Consider the following 17,324-nt stretch of genomic DNA (forward strand, 5'->3'; position numbering starts at 1 on the left):
ATCTCGCTTCTGTAACTTCGCCTGCTTGCTAAGTGGATAACTTAAGTTGCAAAACGCTCCCCCATCCCTTCTACCAAGATCTGGCCTAGGCAAAGACCAACATGTAAAAAGTCACGAACTCACTGCCCCAGGGTATCTTAGGTGTCTAACTATGATTAGTCATTTTAAACCCTCTTAGGACAAAGAACTTTAAATTGATAGGTTCCCACCAAAACTAACGTCTGTATGTCACAATATAATTGGCTACCATGAAATGTTGTAAATTGTAACTGGTTAACTAAATAATGACGTATTCTGACTTGCTAAAATCCATATAAGCTCACTGCTACCTTTGTTCGGGGCCATTCTCCGCACTTTTCTCCTTAAGATCAGGAGATCAGGTTTGGCACAGCCGTGAATAAAATCTTGCCTCGCTTCTATTCGGTGTCTGGTGTTTTTTTTCGACAGCACCCTGTTTCGCATAACAGTACTAGGAGGAATCATGGGAAAAATTTTTTTCTTATCTCAGAGCAGGGAGGGGTGATGCCTTTCTTGGTATGACTTGAACCTAGAAATCATATAATAAAAGATTGATGACTTTGACCATATTGTTGAATCCACACGACTCCTGAAACAGAATGCTACAGGCACCAGTGACAGTCACAACAAACTTTATTGCAATGAGAGGCAAGGCAAACCGATGGATAGGGATCGACACTCTTGACCAGAGTCGGGGTACAGAGTTTTTATAGCTGACCACATCGTCTTATCACCTGGGAACAGAACAAAGGAATAGTTCCCAGGTAGAAACAGTTCAAACAGGCCCTTGCCCCAATCCAATCAAACACTAATCCATCCTTGGATTGATAGGATAAGGCTGTTATCTCTTAACCTATAGTGTTAAAACAAAGCTGTTATGTCTTAAGGCTACAGGTTAGCCCTACACTACAATTTAACCCTTTCAGTATAAAAATAAAAGAGGGGTGCCTGGGTGGCTCAGTCGTTTAAGCCTGCAACTCTTAATTGCAGTTCATGAGTTTGAGCCCCTTGTCAGGTTCTGTGCTGACAGCTTGGAGCCTTCAGCTTGCTTCAGATTCTGTGTCTCCCTCTCTCTCTCTGCCCTCCCCTACTCACTCTCTCTCTCTAAATAAATAAATACATAAATTTAATTTTTAAAAATTAAAAAAAATTAAATCATTTGCCACATAATATGGCTAGTGGAGACCCCAAATTTTGATAACACACTATGGTGGTCAGAGTATAAAGAAATAGATAGTCCCTTATGTTCCTGGTGGAAGCCCTCTCAGAGGGCAATATGGCAGCATCTATCAAAGCTATTTTTATTCATATTATTTGACCCAGAAATTGAAATCTGTATTACAGCTACACTAGCATACACAGGGGTTATTAATTACACATAATTTTCAATGGTAAAGTATTTTGATTGATTGATTAATTAATTAATTAAAATGATCTCTACGCCCAATGTGGGGCTCAAACTCATGACCCCAAGACCAAGAGTAGCATGCTCTTCTGACTGAGCCAGACAGATGCCCCAATGGTAAAGTATTTTTAAAAATCTAAATATTAATCCCTATGGGACTGGTTACATAAAGTATGGTCCTTTCAAGGTGCCGGGAATGGCCAGCAAACTCTGTGCCAATGGATGAAAGATTACTCCACACTTTGCTAAGAAAGAGAGGAGAAGGCATGGGGTCAACACTCGTGGTGGAAGACCCGGTTCACTTCACTCATATTCTCCTTTCTTGCAGTGTCAGGCCAATCACAAATCTCAGTTGCCTTGCTGTGTACACAGGGCGTATAACATTTCAGGCATGCAAAAACAAAGGGAGCAGGACTTAAAGGTGCACATTCACAAGAGACTAATCAAATCAGAGATACACAGCAAGGGTCTATGGGTCCTATTGTTTTGCTAAACTTTGTATATTATGTGTAGATAGCTGAGTTCCCCAAGGACTGCAAGAAACACCTGGGAGGGCCCACCTTGGGGCATTCTTCAGTCAGGGCAGTTAAGCAGGCCTCTGGCATTCCTAGAGACCCAGGTCCCTCCCAAGCCTAACTGCATAACTGCAGCCCACCACAAATCTCCATGTTTGATTTTAGCTAGCCAACCATTGTATAATCTTGGGCCACCAACCCCTGCACAAAAATCTGCATATAGGGGTACCTGACTGGCTCAGTCAGTATAGCATGTGACTCTTGATCTTGGGGTCATGGGTTCTCGGGGCCATGAGTTCGAGCCCAATGTTGGGAATAGAGTTGACTTACAAAAATCTTAAGGGTGTCTGGGTGGCTCAAGTTGGTTGAGTATCTGACTTTGGCTCAGGTCGTGATCTGGTGGTTCTCGAGTTTGAGCCCCATATCAGGCTCTGTGCTGACAGCTCAGAGCCTGGAGCTTGCTTCAGATTATGTGTCCTCTTCTCTCTCTGCCCCTCCCCCACTTGCACTGTCTCTCTGTCTCAAAAATAAACATTAAAAAAATTTTTTTAATCTGCATATAACTCTTGACTCCCCCAAAACTTAACTAAAAGCCTACTGTTGGCTGGAAGCCTTATGGATAACACAAATAGTCAATTAACACATGCTATATGTGTTATATACTGTATTCTAACAATAAAGTAAGCTAGAGAAAAGAAAATGTTAAGAAAATCATAAGGAAGAGGCACCTCGGTGGCACAGTCGGTTAAATGTCCAACTTCGGCTTGGGTCATGATCTCGCGGTTCATGAGTTCGAGCTCTGTGTTGGGCTCTGTGCTGACAGCTCAGAGCCTGGAGCCTGCTTCGGATTCTGTGTCTCCCTCTCTCTCTACCCCTGCCCTGCTCACTCTATCTCTCTGGCAAAAATAAATTTAAAAAAAGGAAAATCATAAGAAGAGAAAATACATTTACATTACTGTACTGTATCCCCCCAAATCCACATATAAGTAGACCCACGCAGTTCAAACCCATGTTGTTTAAGGGTCAGCTGTAGGTATTTTTTATAATGTTTATTTATTTTGAGAGAGAACACACACAAGCCTAGGGGAGGGGCAGAGAGAGAGAGGAGAGAAAGAATTCCAAGCAGGCCCTATGGTGTCAGAGCTAAGCCCAACACTGGGCTCCATTCCATGAACTGTGAGATCATGACCTGAGCCAAATTCAAGAGTTGGATGCTCAACCGACCGAGCCACCCAGGTGCCCCAACTGTAGTTATTTTTAAAATGGAGGAGATTCCACTTCCAAATGGCAATGTGGGAAATTCTGCATACCCACTCCCAAATGAAACACCCATAAGTGGTAAAAATTATTTTTCTAAACATGCAAACAACCATTTAAACTCTCTGGAAATTGTCCTAAGGGCATAGAGCAAATGAAAAAAAAAATTATTCAAGAAAATCAAAATCTTATTAAGAAGAGTAAGAGTCTGTGACACTTGAGCAATGACCCACAACCTCCTCCCTGACCTTAGTTCAGCATGACTGAAGATCCACTCTGGGCAGATGTGGTCAAAAAAACAGGATGTCCTCTCCTCTCAGGTTCCAGTCAAGGATTATGGTATCTTCCCAGGAGGGGCAGGCCTCCAATATTTCTCAACCATTCCTAGATCAAGTGGCCGAGGCCAAATTCCCAGCAATTGAGGCCATGAGATGGCGGGGGGGGGGGGGGGCTCCCTTCCTCCACCCAGATCCCAATCATAGATTGGAGGCTCTTCCCAGGTACCAGTAAGCCAAAAATACTGCAGCCTTGAAGGCCATCCCAGCTAGTATGTAGGGCAGAGGTTTCACACTGGCAAGCCAAGAAGACCAGAGGCCAGCTACCAGTCCTTTCCAGTGCCCTGGTCATAAAACAGAGGCATTACTCCAAGAGGCTACTTACTGTCCCTGTCCAGATCTCCAGAGTAGAGGTTCAGAGATTCAGCATAGGAGGAGAGGCAGTCCTTAAGAACTATAAAAAATCCACAATTACATCATACTTAATCATGAAAAACTGAATACTTTGCACCTATAATTAGAAACAAGACAAGGATGTCTACTCTTACCACTCCTATGCAACATTGGAAGCTTGAGGTAGAACAATTAGGCAAGAGAAACAAATAAGATGCATCTGTATTGGACAAGAAGAAGTAGGGGCACTAGGGTGGCTCAGTCGGTTAAGTATCCAACTCTTGGTTTCGGCTCAGGTCACGATCTCTCAGTTTGTGAGTTCGAGCCCTGCGTGGGGCTCTGCACTGACAGTGTGGAGCCTACTTGGAATTCTCTCTCTCTCTCCCTCTGTCCCTCCCCTGCTTGTACTCTCTCTCTCTCTCAAAATATATTAACTTTAAAAACCAACAGAATAGGTAAGTTCTAATAACTAATAAGCTAAGTTGCAGGGTACAAAATCAATATACCAAAATCAATTGTATTTCTATACAGAAACAATAAACCAAAAATGAAATTTATTTTTTTAATGTCTATTTATTTTTGATGGGGGAGGGGCATAGATAGGGGGAACAGAGGATCTGAAGAGGATCTGATGTGGGGCTTGAACCCACAAACCATGGGATCATGATTGGAACTGAAGTTGAATGCTTAACTGACTGAGCCACCCAAGCGTCCTCAAAAATGATATTTAAAAATTCTATTTATAAACACATCAAAAAAATATTTAGTAATAGGTTTATCAAAAGAAGAGCAGGGGCACCTGGGTGGCTCAGTCAGTTAAGCTTCCGACTTCAGCTCAGGTCACGATCTCCTGGTTCATGAGTTTGAGACCCACATCGGGCTCCATGCTGACAGCTCGGAGCCTGCTTCAGATTCTGTGTCTCCCTCTCTCTCTGCCCCTCCCCTGCATGCACTCTGTCTCTCTCTCAAAAATAAAATAAGACATTAGAAATCTTTTTAAAAATATTGTTGAAAGAAATTAAAGACTTTAAAAAATGGAAAGCTATCCCATGTTTTTGATTCAGAAGCCTTGGTATTGTTAAGATGGCAATATTCTCCAAATGGATCTGTAGACATAAGGCAACCCTTAAAATTCTAGCTGTCTTCTTTGCAGAAACTGACAAGCTGATTCTAAAATTCGTATGGAGGTTCAAGGGACCTAGAATAGTCAAAACAATCTTGAAAAAGAAGACCAAAGGGGCGCCTGGGTGGTTCAGTCGGTTAAGTGTCCAACTTCGGCTCAGGTCATGATCTCACGGTCTGGGGGTTCAAGCCCCGTGTCAGGCTCTGCTGACAGCTCAGAGCTTGGGGCCTGCTTTGGATTCTGTGTCTCCCTCTCTCTCTGACCCTCCCCCACTCATGCTCTCTCTCTGAAAAACAAATAAGCATTAAAAATTTTTTAAAAACATTTTTTTTTAATTTTTAAGAAATTAACTCAAAATTGGGACATCATGCTGGCTCAGTAGGTGGAGGATTCCACTCTTATCTTGGGGTCGTGAGTTCAAGCCCCACATTGGACATGGAGCCTACTTAAAAAAATTAACTCAAAATTTATCAAAGAGCTGAAAAATATAAAATTCTTAGGGTGCCTGGCTTGCCCAGTCAGTACAACATGCAACTCTTGATCTTGGGGTTATGAGTTCAAGCCCTACATTGAATGTTTAAAAAACATTAAAAAATAAAGAAAATATGCAATTCTTATAAGAAAACAGGTATAAATTTTCCTGACCTTGGATTTGGCAATGGAGCCCTAGATATGACAACAAAACACTAGCAAAAGAATTAAAAATAGATGAATCCATTTTCATCAAAATTAACTTTTGTTCCTCAAATGATACCATCGAGAAAGTGAAAAGACAACCTATGGAACAGGAGAAAATATTTGCAAATCATTTATCTGATAAAAGGCTTGTATCTAGAATATATAAAGAATTCTTTCTGGGCATCTGGGTGGCTCAGTCAGTTAGTTAAGCATGCGATTCAACTCAGGTCATGAATATATGGTTTGTGAGTTCGAGCCCCAAATTATGCTGTCTGCTGTCAGGACAGGGCGCCTGCTTCAGATCCTCTGTCTCCCTCTCTCCCTGCCCCTCCCTTTCTGGTTCTTTCTTTCTCTCAAAATAAATAAACTTAAAAAAAAGAATTCTTACAATCTAATAATAACAAGATAACACCTTCATATCCACTAGGATGACTATTATAAACAAAAACAAAAACAGGGGCACCTGGGTGGCTCAGTTGGTTAAGCGTCCGATTTTGGCTCAGGTCATGATCTCACAGGTTCGTGGGTTTGAGCCCTGCATGGGCTCTGTGCTGACAGCTCAAAGCCTGGAGCCTGCTTCAGATTCTGTGTCTCCCTTTCTCTCTGCCCCTCCCTTGCTCACACTCAACAATGAATAAATGTTTAAAAAAATTAAAAAAAAAAACAACAAATACACAAATGAATGGAGAGGGGCACCTGGGTGGCTCACTCAGTTAAGCGCCCGACTTTGGCTCAGGTTATGATTTCACAGTTCTTGAGTTCAAGCCCCGCATCGGGCTCTGTGCTAACAGCTCGGAGCTCAGGGCCTACTTCGGATTCTGTCTCCCTCTCTCTCTCTGCCCCTCCCCCGCTTGCATGCTGTCTCTCTCAAAAATAAACATTAAAAAAAATTAAAAACGAATGAATAAACAAAATGTGGTATATACATACAATGGAATATTATTCAGCCTTTTTTTCAGTTTATTTATTTATTTTGAGAGAGAGAGAACACATGAGTGCAAGTGGGGGAGGGGTTGGGGGGGAGAAGAGAGAGAGAGAGAGAGAGAGAGAGAGAGAGAGAGAATCCCAAGCAGGCTCCATGCTGTCAGCGCAGATCCCAATGCAGGGCTCAGTCTCACAAACCCCAAGATCATGACCTGAGCCGGATCAGAGTTGGATGCCTAACCAACTGAGCCACCCAGGCACCCCTATTATTCAGCCTTTTAAAAAATTTTATTTAATCCAAGTTAGTTAATATGTAGTGTAATAATGGTTTCAGGAGAATTTAGTGATTCATCACTTACATATAACACCCAGTGCTCATCTCAATAAGTGTCCTCCTTTTTTAAAAATTATTTTATTATTTTTTTAATGTTTATTTTTGTTCGAGATAGAGACAGAGTGTGAGTGGGGGAGGGGCAGAGAGAGGGAGACCCAGAATCCGAAACAGGCTCCATGCTCTGAGCTGTCAGCACAGAGCCCAACGCAGAGCTTGAACTCACAAACCATGAGATCATGATCTGAGCCAAAGTTGGATGCTTAACCGACTGACCCACCCAGGCACCCCACAAGTGCCCTCGTTAATGCCCATCACCCATGTAGCCCATCCCCCCACCCAACACCCCTCCAGCAACCCTCAGTTTGTTCTCTGTATTTAAGAGTCTCTTATGGTTTGCCTCACTCTTTCTTTTTATCTTATTTTTCCTTCCCTTCCCCTATCTGTTTTGTTTCTTAAATTCCACATATTGGTTAAATCATATGATATTTATCTTTCTCTGACTTATTTTGCTTGGCATAGTACACTCTAGTTCTATCCATGTTGTTGCAAATGATAAGATTTCATTCTTTTGATTGCCAAGTACCCTATTATTCAGCCTTAAAAAGGAAGGTTACGTTGACATATGCTACAACCTAGATGAGTCTTCAAGTTATTATGCTAAGGAAAATAAGTTAGTCACAAAAGGACAAATATTATAAGATCCCACTTACATGAGGTTTCTAGAATAGTCAAATGCATAGAGGCAGAACACTGAATGGTGGTTGCTAGAGACTGGGGAGAGAGAAGAGAGAGTTAGTATTTAATTGGTATGGTTTCAGTTGGGGAAGATGAAGAAGTTCTGTAAACGGATGGTGGTGATGGTTGCATAACAATATGAATATACTTAATGCCACAGAAATGTACAGTTATAAATGGTTAAAATGGTAAACTTTATGTTATATATGTTTTGCCACAATAAAAAAATAAGATAACCCAATTTATTTATGTATTTTTAATTTTTTAAATGTTTATTTATTTTTGAAAGAGAGAGAGAGAGGATGAGAGTGCATGTGTGTGCAAGCTGGGTAGGGACCGAGAAAGAGGGAGACAGAGAATTCCAAGCAGGCTCTAAATTGACAGCAGAAAGCCCAATGTGGGGGTTAAAACTCACAAATTGCAAGATCACGACCTGAGCCAAAGTCAGATGCCTAACTGACTGAGCCACCCAGGCATCCCAAGATAACTCAGTTTAAAATGGGCACAGAATCTGAATAAACATTTCTCTAGTGAAGATATGCAAATGGACAAAACATGAAAAGATGCTCGAGGTCACTAGCCATCAGGAAAATGCAAATCAAAACCACGGTAAGATACCACTTCATACCCACTAAGGATGGCAATGATCAAAAAGATACTAGGGGTGTCTGGTGGCTCTGTCAGTTAGGCATCTGACTCTTGATTTCGGCTCAGGTCATGATCTCACGGTTCATGGGATAGAGCCCCATGTCAGGCTCCAAGCTGACAGCAAAGAGCCTGTTTGGTATATTCTCTCTCTCTTTCTGTCCCTCCCTTGCTCATGCACTCTTTCTCTCTCTCTCTCTGTCCAAATAAATAAATAAACTTAAAAAAAAGAAAAGACAGGGGCACCTGGGTGGCTCTGTCAGTTAAGTGTCTGACTCTGGATTTTGGTTTAGGTCATGGTCTCATGGTTTGGGGGTTGGAGCCCCATTTCAGGCTCTGCACTGACAGCAAAAAGCCTGCTCACAATTCTCTCTCTCTCTCTCTCTCTCTCTCTCTCTCTTTCCCTCTATCTACCCCGCCAGTGCTCTCTCCCTCTCTCAAGATAAATAAATTTAGGGGCGCTTGGATGGCTTAGCCAGTTGAGCATCTGACTATGGCTCAGGTCATGATCTTGCAGTCTTTGAGTTCGAGCCCCGCGTTGGGCTCTCTGCTGACAGTGTGATAGGGTCCTCTCCCTAAGGTAAAAAAAAAAAAAAAAAAAACCTCAAGGCAACCTTGCTATTCAGTACTTGACAACATCCCTCACGACCTTGTAACATGAGACCACTTAATCAGACTGCATGTTTGTGTGTTACTATATATGGGAGACAAAGAAGTAAAAAATATATAAAAAACTAAGCCATGTGGCATTCGGGGCTCAGTTCTTTGGGTAGGAACCCAACTGAACTGTGCCGGTAGGAATAAAGTTGCTTCCTGGAAAGAAAAGCCTCAGTGTCACGACTGTGCGAAAACCCTGCTACAACAGCTCAGAGCCTGCAGTCTACTTCGGATTCTGTGTCTCTCTCTCTCTCTGTTCCTCTGCAGCTCATACTCTATTTCCCTCTCTCTCAAAAATAAATAAACATAAAAACTAATAAAATAAAAGGTAAATAAACTTAAAAACTATTAAACAAACAAACATATAAGTAAATAAATAAATAAAAATAGAAAAGACATGAAAGGGCGGGCCTACCCCGGCGGACTCCATCTTGTTCTGTGTCCTTCACCTTGACCACGCCTCCTCCCCTTGAGTAACCTCCCGCTCACCGGTTCAAACTTCCCGATCAAAACACTCCCGGCGACCTGCGTAACAGGACTCCGACCCTTCCCCAGCCAATCAGCTGAGGCCACAGCCATTACCTCACCAACTGCCCCAGACCCCAATAAAACCTTTGTGCTTTTGAAACTCGCTCTCTCTCCCTGGCATCTCACCGCTGCATCGGTGCAGGTAGGGGATTGAGCTCGAGCTAGCTCGAATAAAGGCTCTTTGCTTTTGCATCTGACTCGGCTCCCTGGTGGTCTTTGGGGATCACGAATTCTGGGCATAACAAGACAGGTGAGTTTTTTAAATGAGGGAGCTCTTGGGGCGCCTGGGTGCCTCAGTCGGTTAGGCGTCTGACTTCGGCAGGTCATGATCTCAGGGTTCTTGAGTTCGAGCCCTTCGTCGGGCTCTGTGATGACAGCTCAGAGCTTGGAGCCTGCTTCGGATCCTGTGTCTCCCTCTGTCTGCCCCTTCCCTGCTCATGCTCTGTCTCTCTTTCTCAAAAATAAATAAACATTTTAAAAAATTAAAAAAAATAAATGAGGGATCTCTTTAGGTTTGGAGATACATGTAAATATAGTTACCTATCTGTCTCTAATAGATTATAGATAGAAAAAAAAGAGAAGATAGAAAGATGTCCAATGCACATTAAGTGAATACAGATGCAGCATGTAAGATTGTACCAGTTCTCTTTAAAAGAAGAAAAATTACATATATATCCACAATTGCTTATATATGCACAATTTATCTCTATAGCTTTTCTCAACCAAGGTTCACAGAATAAAGCCCTATAGAAAATTATTTGTGTGACTATTCTCTCAATTCTCTCAAGAACTGCAAAAGATTAACACCATTCTAGAAGCATGGGTAGTAACTTCATTTATTTCATACAATGGATGCTTTAGGGCATTAGGAATGAGCTGCAAAAGGATAAACAAGAAACTGAAAACCCTGATTACCAGCTGGGATAGGAATGGGAATATAATTTTTCCTGGTATGACCTTTATAACTTTTTTTTTTTTTAAGGTAGGCTCCACGCTCAGTGTGGGGCTTGAACTCACAACCCTGTGATCAAGAGTCAGAAGTTCTACCAACTGAACTAGCCAGGTGCTCCCCTTTTATAACTTTTGAATTTTGAACCAAAAAGGAAACAATACAAAATTTTAAATGAAGTTTATCTATGAAAAAAGGAAGAAAGCAAATTTAGGATGTAGGATTAATGAAGTATACTTTTTTCTCATAAGATAGTATATACCATGATGGTTGGCGGGGTTGGGTGAAATGGGTGAAGTGGAGAGGAACATACAGGTCTCTCAAAAAGGAGGGGGGGACATTCACACATATGCTAAAAAAAAAGACTACATACTAAAGCTTGTTTACTAGCTGAGGGCAAGAATCTGTAGAGGGGATAGAAAGATTGAAGATATAAGAAAAAGAAGGAGGGGCCTGGGTAGCTCAGTCAGGTTGAGCATCCTGACTCTTTGATTTCAGCTCTGGTCATGATCCCAGGGTTGTGGGATGGAGCCCTGTGTTGGGCTCCATGCTGAGCATGGAACCTACTTAAGATTCATTGCCTTTCTCTTCCTCTCCCTCTACCCACCCCCCTCTCTCCCTCTACCCACCCCCCTCTCTCCCTCTGCCCCTCTCCCCTGCTTGTGCTCTAAAAAAAAAGAAGAAAAAAAAAAGAATAACTTTGACCTAGCCAGGACCCTGTGGGGAGATGGAAGGATATAGGACTCAGCACAGGCAGCCGATTAGCTTTTCACAGAAGGAGGGAGACAGGAAATGCTGAGCATAAATATAACTAAATTTTGAAGTAGAGGAGCTGGTATTCAGCTTCAGTTTTCTCTATGAAGGGAAGGCAAGAACATCTTCAGAAACAGAGGGAACAACGGGGTGCCTGGGTGGCTCAGTTTGTTAGGTGGCTGACTTCAGCCCAGGTCATGATCTCAGGGTTTTGAGTTCGAGCCCTGTGTCGGGCTCTGTGCTGACAGCTCGCAGCCTGGAGCCTGCTTAGAGTTCTGTCTCTCTCTCTCTCTCTCTCTGTCCCTTCCCTGCTCACGCTCATGCTCTCTCTCTCTCTCTCTCTCTCAAAAATAAACTTTAAAAAAAAAAAAAAAGGGGGCACCTGGGTGGCTCAGTCAGTTAGTCCTTCGGACTTCAGCTCAGGTCATGATCTCATGGCTCATGAGTTCTCTCAAAAATAAACAAACGCTAAAAAAAAGAAACAGAGGGAATGGGGATGGAGCAGGCAACCTGAGAAGAGAGGTGAGAGATTTAAAGCAGCATCTATGGGGAATGGGAGCAAAAGCTGCCTAGTAACGGTCATTGTGGTTCCACTATGTCTTCACTGGCAGCATCATGCACTGCACCCAGGGCTCCACATCTCAGGAAGGCCACTGCCAGCTGCAGTGTAAGTTTGGGACAAGGAAATTAAGATGGTAAGTTTTCTGGAAACACTGTCACATGAGGACTTGCTGGAGAAGCTAGAGCTATTTAAACTTATATAAAGTGAATTGAAGAATTGGCAGGTGAGAAGGGAACCATAGACAGTAGTCAAATATTTGATGGTTTGCCATATGAAAGAGGGCAGAATTAGGAGGGCTTCTAGCTCTGAAATTCTCTGACTTGCTCCTCATTATTCCAAATAGACTACACAGTCACTGGTTGGTGAATGGATCTGTATAAGGACTGCAAACAACCCACTGCTGAAATGATAGGGGTTAGAAAGCAGTGGATTAAGGAGGGAACAAAAAGGGAGGAAAGGAAGACAGTAAATATGACTATGCTTTTGAAAAGCAGGGCTGAGGCGCCTGGGTGGCTCAGTCGTTTGGACATCCGACTGGTTCAGGTCATGATCTCCTGCTTTGTGAGTTCTGAGCCCTGCGTAGGGCTCTGTGCTGACAGCTCAGGGCCTGGAGCCTGCTTGAGATTCTGTCTCCATCTTTCTCTGCCCCTTCCCTGCTCGCTCTTTCTCTCTCTCTCCCAAAAATAAATAAATATTACAAAAAAGAGGAAGAAAAGCAGGGCTATGAGGGAAAAGAGGAAAAAATACACTGAGCTAAAGAGAAATGCAGAATTCAAGAAGGGCACAGTGATAATATCTAATAGCGTATTTCATCAATTCAGAGATACACATTTCTTAATGTTTTTAAAATTTTGGAAATGGAGGTTCATCTTCTAATTAATGGAATCTCACAACTGCTGTTGGCCAGGCAACAGTTGTAATATAGCTGTCATTGTCTGACACATTCTGGTAAGATAAAACACCAGCATCAAAATTTTCAGAATGGGGGCACCTGGCTGGTTCAGTTGGGAGACCATGCCACTCTTGATTTCAGGGTTGTGAGTTTGAGCCCCACGTTGGGTATAGAGATTACTTTAAAAAAATGCTGAATGGCTGTCAGCAACTTTGAAGAAAACCCTGTACAACAATAGAACACTTTTCCCCCCATAAACACTACATCACCAATGTTCTTAATGACAGGGAGAATAACATTATGTGGAAAATCCAGAACATGTTGCCTGAGCCAAAAAGTAATTCAGAAGAGTCAAATTCCAAATGTGTAGATGTTTTAGGAATTCCCTAACCAATTTATTTCATTTCAGTGTTCTTGTAATGTATGCACAAGAATGATATATGATAAAAATCCATTTCTAAAATAAGTCTTTAAAAAATTTTTTTAATGTTTATTTATTTTTGAGAGAGACAGAGACAAAATATGAGTGGGTTAGGGGCAGAGAGAGAGGGAGACACAGAATCCAAAGCAGGCTCCAGGCTCTGAGCTGTCGCCTGACAGCAGGGCTTGAACTCACAAGCTGTGAGATCATGACCTGAGCCGAAGTCGGACACTCAACCGAATGAGCCACCCAGGCACCCCCATTTCTAAAATAAGTCTTAAAGAACACTCTAAATAATTATAAAATATAAATTCCAATTATATTATAATTTAATTGGTAGTGTCTTGTTCTTTCTTAGTGATGAATGAAACAAGGGTACTTTTCTTTTGAGAGAGAAAGAAAGAGCAGGGGAGGGGCAGAGGAAGAGGGAGAGAGGGAATCCTAAGCAAGCTCCATGCCCTGACAGATGGGGCTAGATCTCACAACTGTGAGATCATGACCTGAGCTGAAATCAAGAGTCATCTGTTTAACCAACTGAGCCACACAGAAGCCCCAACAAGGGTACATCTTGAATGTACCTATCATTATACCATATAGTAGATGCAAAAAAAAAGAGCTCATTTATGGGCCATTAACAGATATATTCACTCATTTATTGAACAAATATTTAAAGTTTACTACATGCCAGGTACAGGAGGCTGGATATACAAAGGTGAATAAGACAGACACAGTCTTCACTTTCAATTAAGTTCAATTACTAAATGAGACAGCAGTTCCCAAACTGGTCCCTTAAAACTAGTTCCTAAAGATACTCCAGGAAAAAATAGTTCTGTGGCCAGATTAGTTTCAGAAATGTATACTGAATTCATGTCTTCACAATGGACATTATCACATTAAAGGCTTTTAAAACTCCTGTGGTAAGGGGTGCCTGGGTGGTTTAGTTGGTTAAGCATCCAACCCTTGGTTTCGGCTCAGGTCACGATCTCATGGTTCATGAGTTTGAGCGCCACATCCAGCTCTGTGCTGACAGCATGGAGCCTGCTTGGGATCCTCTCTCTCCTTCTCTCTTTTCCCCTGCCCCCACGCATCTGTATGCATGTGCATCTTCTCTCTTCCTCAAAATAAATAAATAAACTTTAAAAATAAATAAACTAAAAAAAATCCTGTGGTAAAAAAGTTTCCTTAATTTTTGTTTTACTCTGCTTATTCCAAACATATAAATGACATAAACCCAGAGTCAGAATTGTGATTCATAATATAAAAAAAAAAACTCCTACAAATCAACTGGAAAAAGAAACAATATGGGCAAAGGATACCAACAGGCAATTCACAGAAGAAATTACATACGAAAAAAATGCTCAACCTTACTCATTTAAGAAATACAAATTGAAACAATGAGAGAGCAGACTTTTGCTCACATGATTGGCAAAGATGGAAATGATTAATGATAGTGTTGTGAAGATGTGGGGAAGGAGATACTCATACACTGCTAACTGGAGCATGGAGTGGGTCAATTTTTTAAGAGTGCAATTTGGCAATATCTGTCAGTTTTACTTCTATGAGTTTATCCTATAGAAATACTTGCACAGGTGCCCAAAGATGTACATACAAAAGATATTCACTGCAGGATTGTTTGAAGAGTGAAAAACTGGAAAGAACCCAAATGTCGACCCACTGGGCATTTAATAAACTATATTACATCCACACAAAGGTTTGCCATGAAGCCATTATAAAGATAAGAGAGCTCTAATTGAAGATGTCCAACTAAAGATATGTGCTTATCTCCCTCCATTTTGACATCCCATTAAAGTGGTAATAAAGGAATAAGCCCTTAATAGTGAAAAAAATGGGCTTAACAAATTTCTGAAGATTGGAAATGTGTCAACTGATGAAACAGAATGGAACAAGCCAATGTATCTGGCAGAATCCCAGGAAGGCTCCCATTTCAGAGCTGGCAAGTATTCAAGGTCAAAATAAGGGAGTCTGAAAGCTAGGGAGTGAATTGAAAGCCTGTCTATGAATCAAATGCCCCCATTGGCTCCCTATGATCCCTCCACCCATCATACCCATACTCAGTATAGTTAACCCAATCTTTACTAATTAACAAAAGAGAAAGAAAGAAAGAAATGAAGGAAGGAAGGATGGAAGGAAGGAAGGAAAGAGGGGCACCTAGGTGGCTCAGTTGGTTGAGTGTCTGACTTCGGCTCTGGTCATGATCTCACTGATAGTTCAAGCCTTGCACCCGGCTCTGTGCTGACAGCCCAGAGCCTGGAGCCTGCTTCAGATTCTGTGTCTCCATCTCTCTCTCTCTGCCCCTTCCCTGCTCATGCTCTGTCTCTCTCTCCCTCTCTCTCTCAAAAATAAATAAACATTAAAAAAATTAAAAAAAGAAAGAAAAGAAAAGGGACGAGAAGAAAAAGAAAAGAAAGGAAAGAAAGAAAGCAAGAGAGAAAGAAAAAGAAACTCAGTAGAAACAGAGTAGAAACCTGGAGAAAAGTGAAGGGTAGTATAGGTAGTGGTGCCCCAGAGCAAGTTTTAAAACTTTTATTTTTGTTAAAAACTAATTATTGATTTTTTAAGTAAATTCTACACCCAACATAGGGCTCAAACACAACCTCGTGATCAAGAGTTGTATGCTCTACCAACTGAGTAAAAATTCTTCTCAATCTGGAATTTAGGGACCCCAGCCTAAAGGCAGCTTCCAAATCCAAGTCTAAAGAGAAGTCTGCTAGTCATAAGCCCTGACCAGTTACACTGATGTATGTAGTCCAATCCCCTATCCAGAGGAGGAATCTAGTGAGAAAGTGGATCTACATACATGAAATAGAGGAACCTATATCAATTACCTATTCTTTCATTTATAAAAAGACCATAAGAAATGTGAAGAGGGGCACCTGGGTGGCTCAGTCGTTTAAGCATCCAACTCTGGCTCAGGTCATGATCTCATGGTTCATTAGTTTGAGCTCCACAGTGGGCTCTCTGCTGTCAGCATAGAGCCCACTTCAGATTCTCTGCCCCTCTGTCTCTGCCCTCTCCTACTCATGCTCTCTTTCTCTCTCTCTCAAAAATAAACATTAAAAATTAAAAAAAAAAATTTAATTAAAAAAAAAAAGAAATGTGAAAAAACAGCATTGAAAGGGTGCCTGGCTGGTTCAGTCAGAAGAGTATGCAAATCTTGATCTTGGGGTTGTGAGTTTGAGCTCCACACTAGATGTAAAGATTATGAAAAAAAAAGAACTTAAAAAAAAAAACAAAAACAGCATTATGAAAATAAAGGCTAAGATAAACAAGCAGAATTAACCCTAGAGGAAACAGATAATGCAAAGAGGAGAAGATTTTAAGGGCCTACTAAGACCAAAGGGGAGAAAAGACCCAATATAACAATATAGACACTATACTGTTTTGCAATATTAGAAAAAGAGAAAACTGTTAAGTGCTTCCAGAAAAAAGATAGGTGACCCATAAAAAAAAATATATATATATATATATTTTTAAAGTTTATTTGTTTACTTTGAAAGGTAGAGAGAGACAGTAAGCTGGGGAGGGGCAGAGAGAGAGAGAGAGAGAGAGAGAGAATCCCAAGCAGGCTCCACACTGGCAGTGTGGAGCTGGGTATGAGGCTCAAACTCACGAACTGCAAGATCATGACCTGAACCGAAATCTAGAGTTGGACACTTAACCGACTGAGACACCTAGGCGCCCCAAGATTTCTTTTTTTTTTTTAATAAACCCTACTCTTAACGTGGGGCTTGAACTCACAACTCCAAAATCAAGAGTTGCATTCTCCACTGACTGAGCCAGCCAGGCACCCCAAAATCAGATTTCTCATTAGCAACACTAAATGCTAGAATAACACTTTACAATTCTGAACCAGGAAATTAAAATCTAGCCAAATCACCAATCAAGTAGGAATACAAAAAGATATTTTCAGAGATGTAAGGACTCAAAAGAATATCTCCATATATACCCTTTCTTTGTATGTTACTTGAAGATGTATTCCAATGAAACTAGGGTAAATCCCAAAAAGAAAAAGACAAGAAATAGTAGACTTAACTCATAAATCCAGTGACCAAAATACTCCAAGATAACAACTATGAAGTAGGCCTGGAAAGCAACCATTCCAAGTTAGAATAAGAATTTAGGGTGCTACAAAAAGAATGTCTTCAAGAAGACTATTCCAAGTGATAGGTTAAAAAGCTAGAAAATGCTAACGATATGAAGGAATCATATCTCTTTCCTCAAAAAGAAAATATAAAAGGC

At 41.3% G+C, this 17,324-nt stretch overlaps 1 long non-coding RNA gene across 1 annotated transcript; it reads right to left on the reverse strand.

Annotated features, from left to right (window-relative positions):
- Positions 1 to 633: 633 nt before the first annotated feature.
- Positions 634 to 8,898, reverse strand: LOC128311611 (uncharacterized). Its single transcript, XR_008290134.1, has 2 exons — positions 3,856 to 8,898; positions 634 to 752 (listed from the first exon to the last, which is right to left on the reverse strand). It is a non-coding gene; the product is annotated as an uncharacterized LOC128311611 (long non-coding RNA).
- Between the last annotated feature and the right edge of the window lie 8,426 nt (positions 8,899 to 17,324).

The sequence above is a fragment of the Acinonyx jubatus genome, chromosome X (genome assembly GCF_027475565.1).
Source record: "Acinonyx jubatus isolate Ajub_Pintada_27869175 chromosome X, VMU_Ajub_asm_v1.0, whole genome shotgun sequence".
In the NCBI taxonomy this organism is placed as follows: domain Eukaryota; kingdom Metazoa; phylum Chordata; class Mammalia; order Carnivora; family Felidae; genus Acinonyx; species Acinonyx jubatus.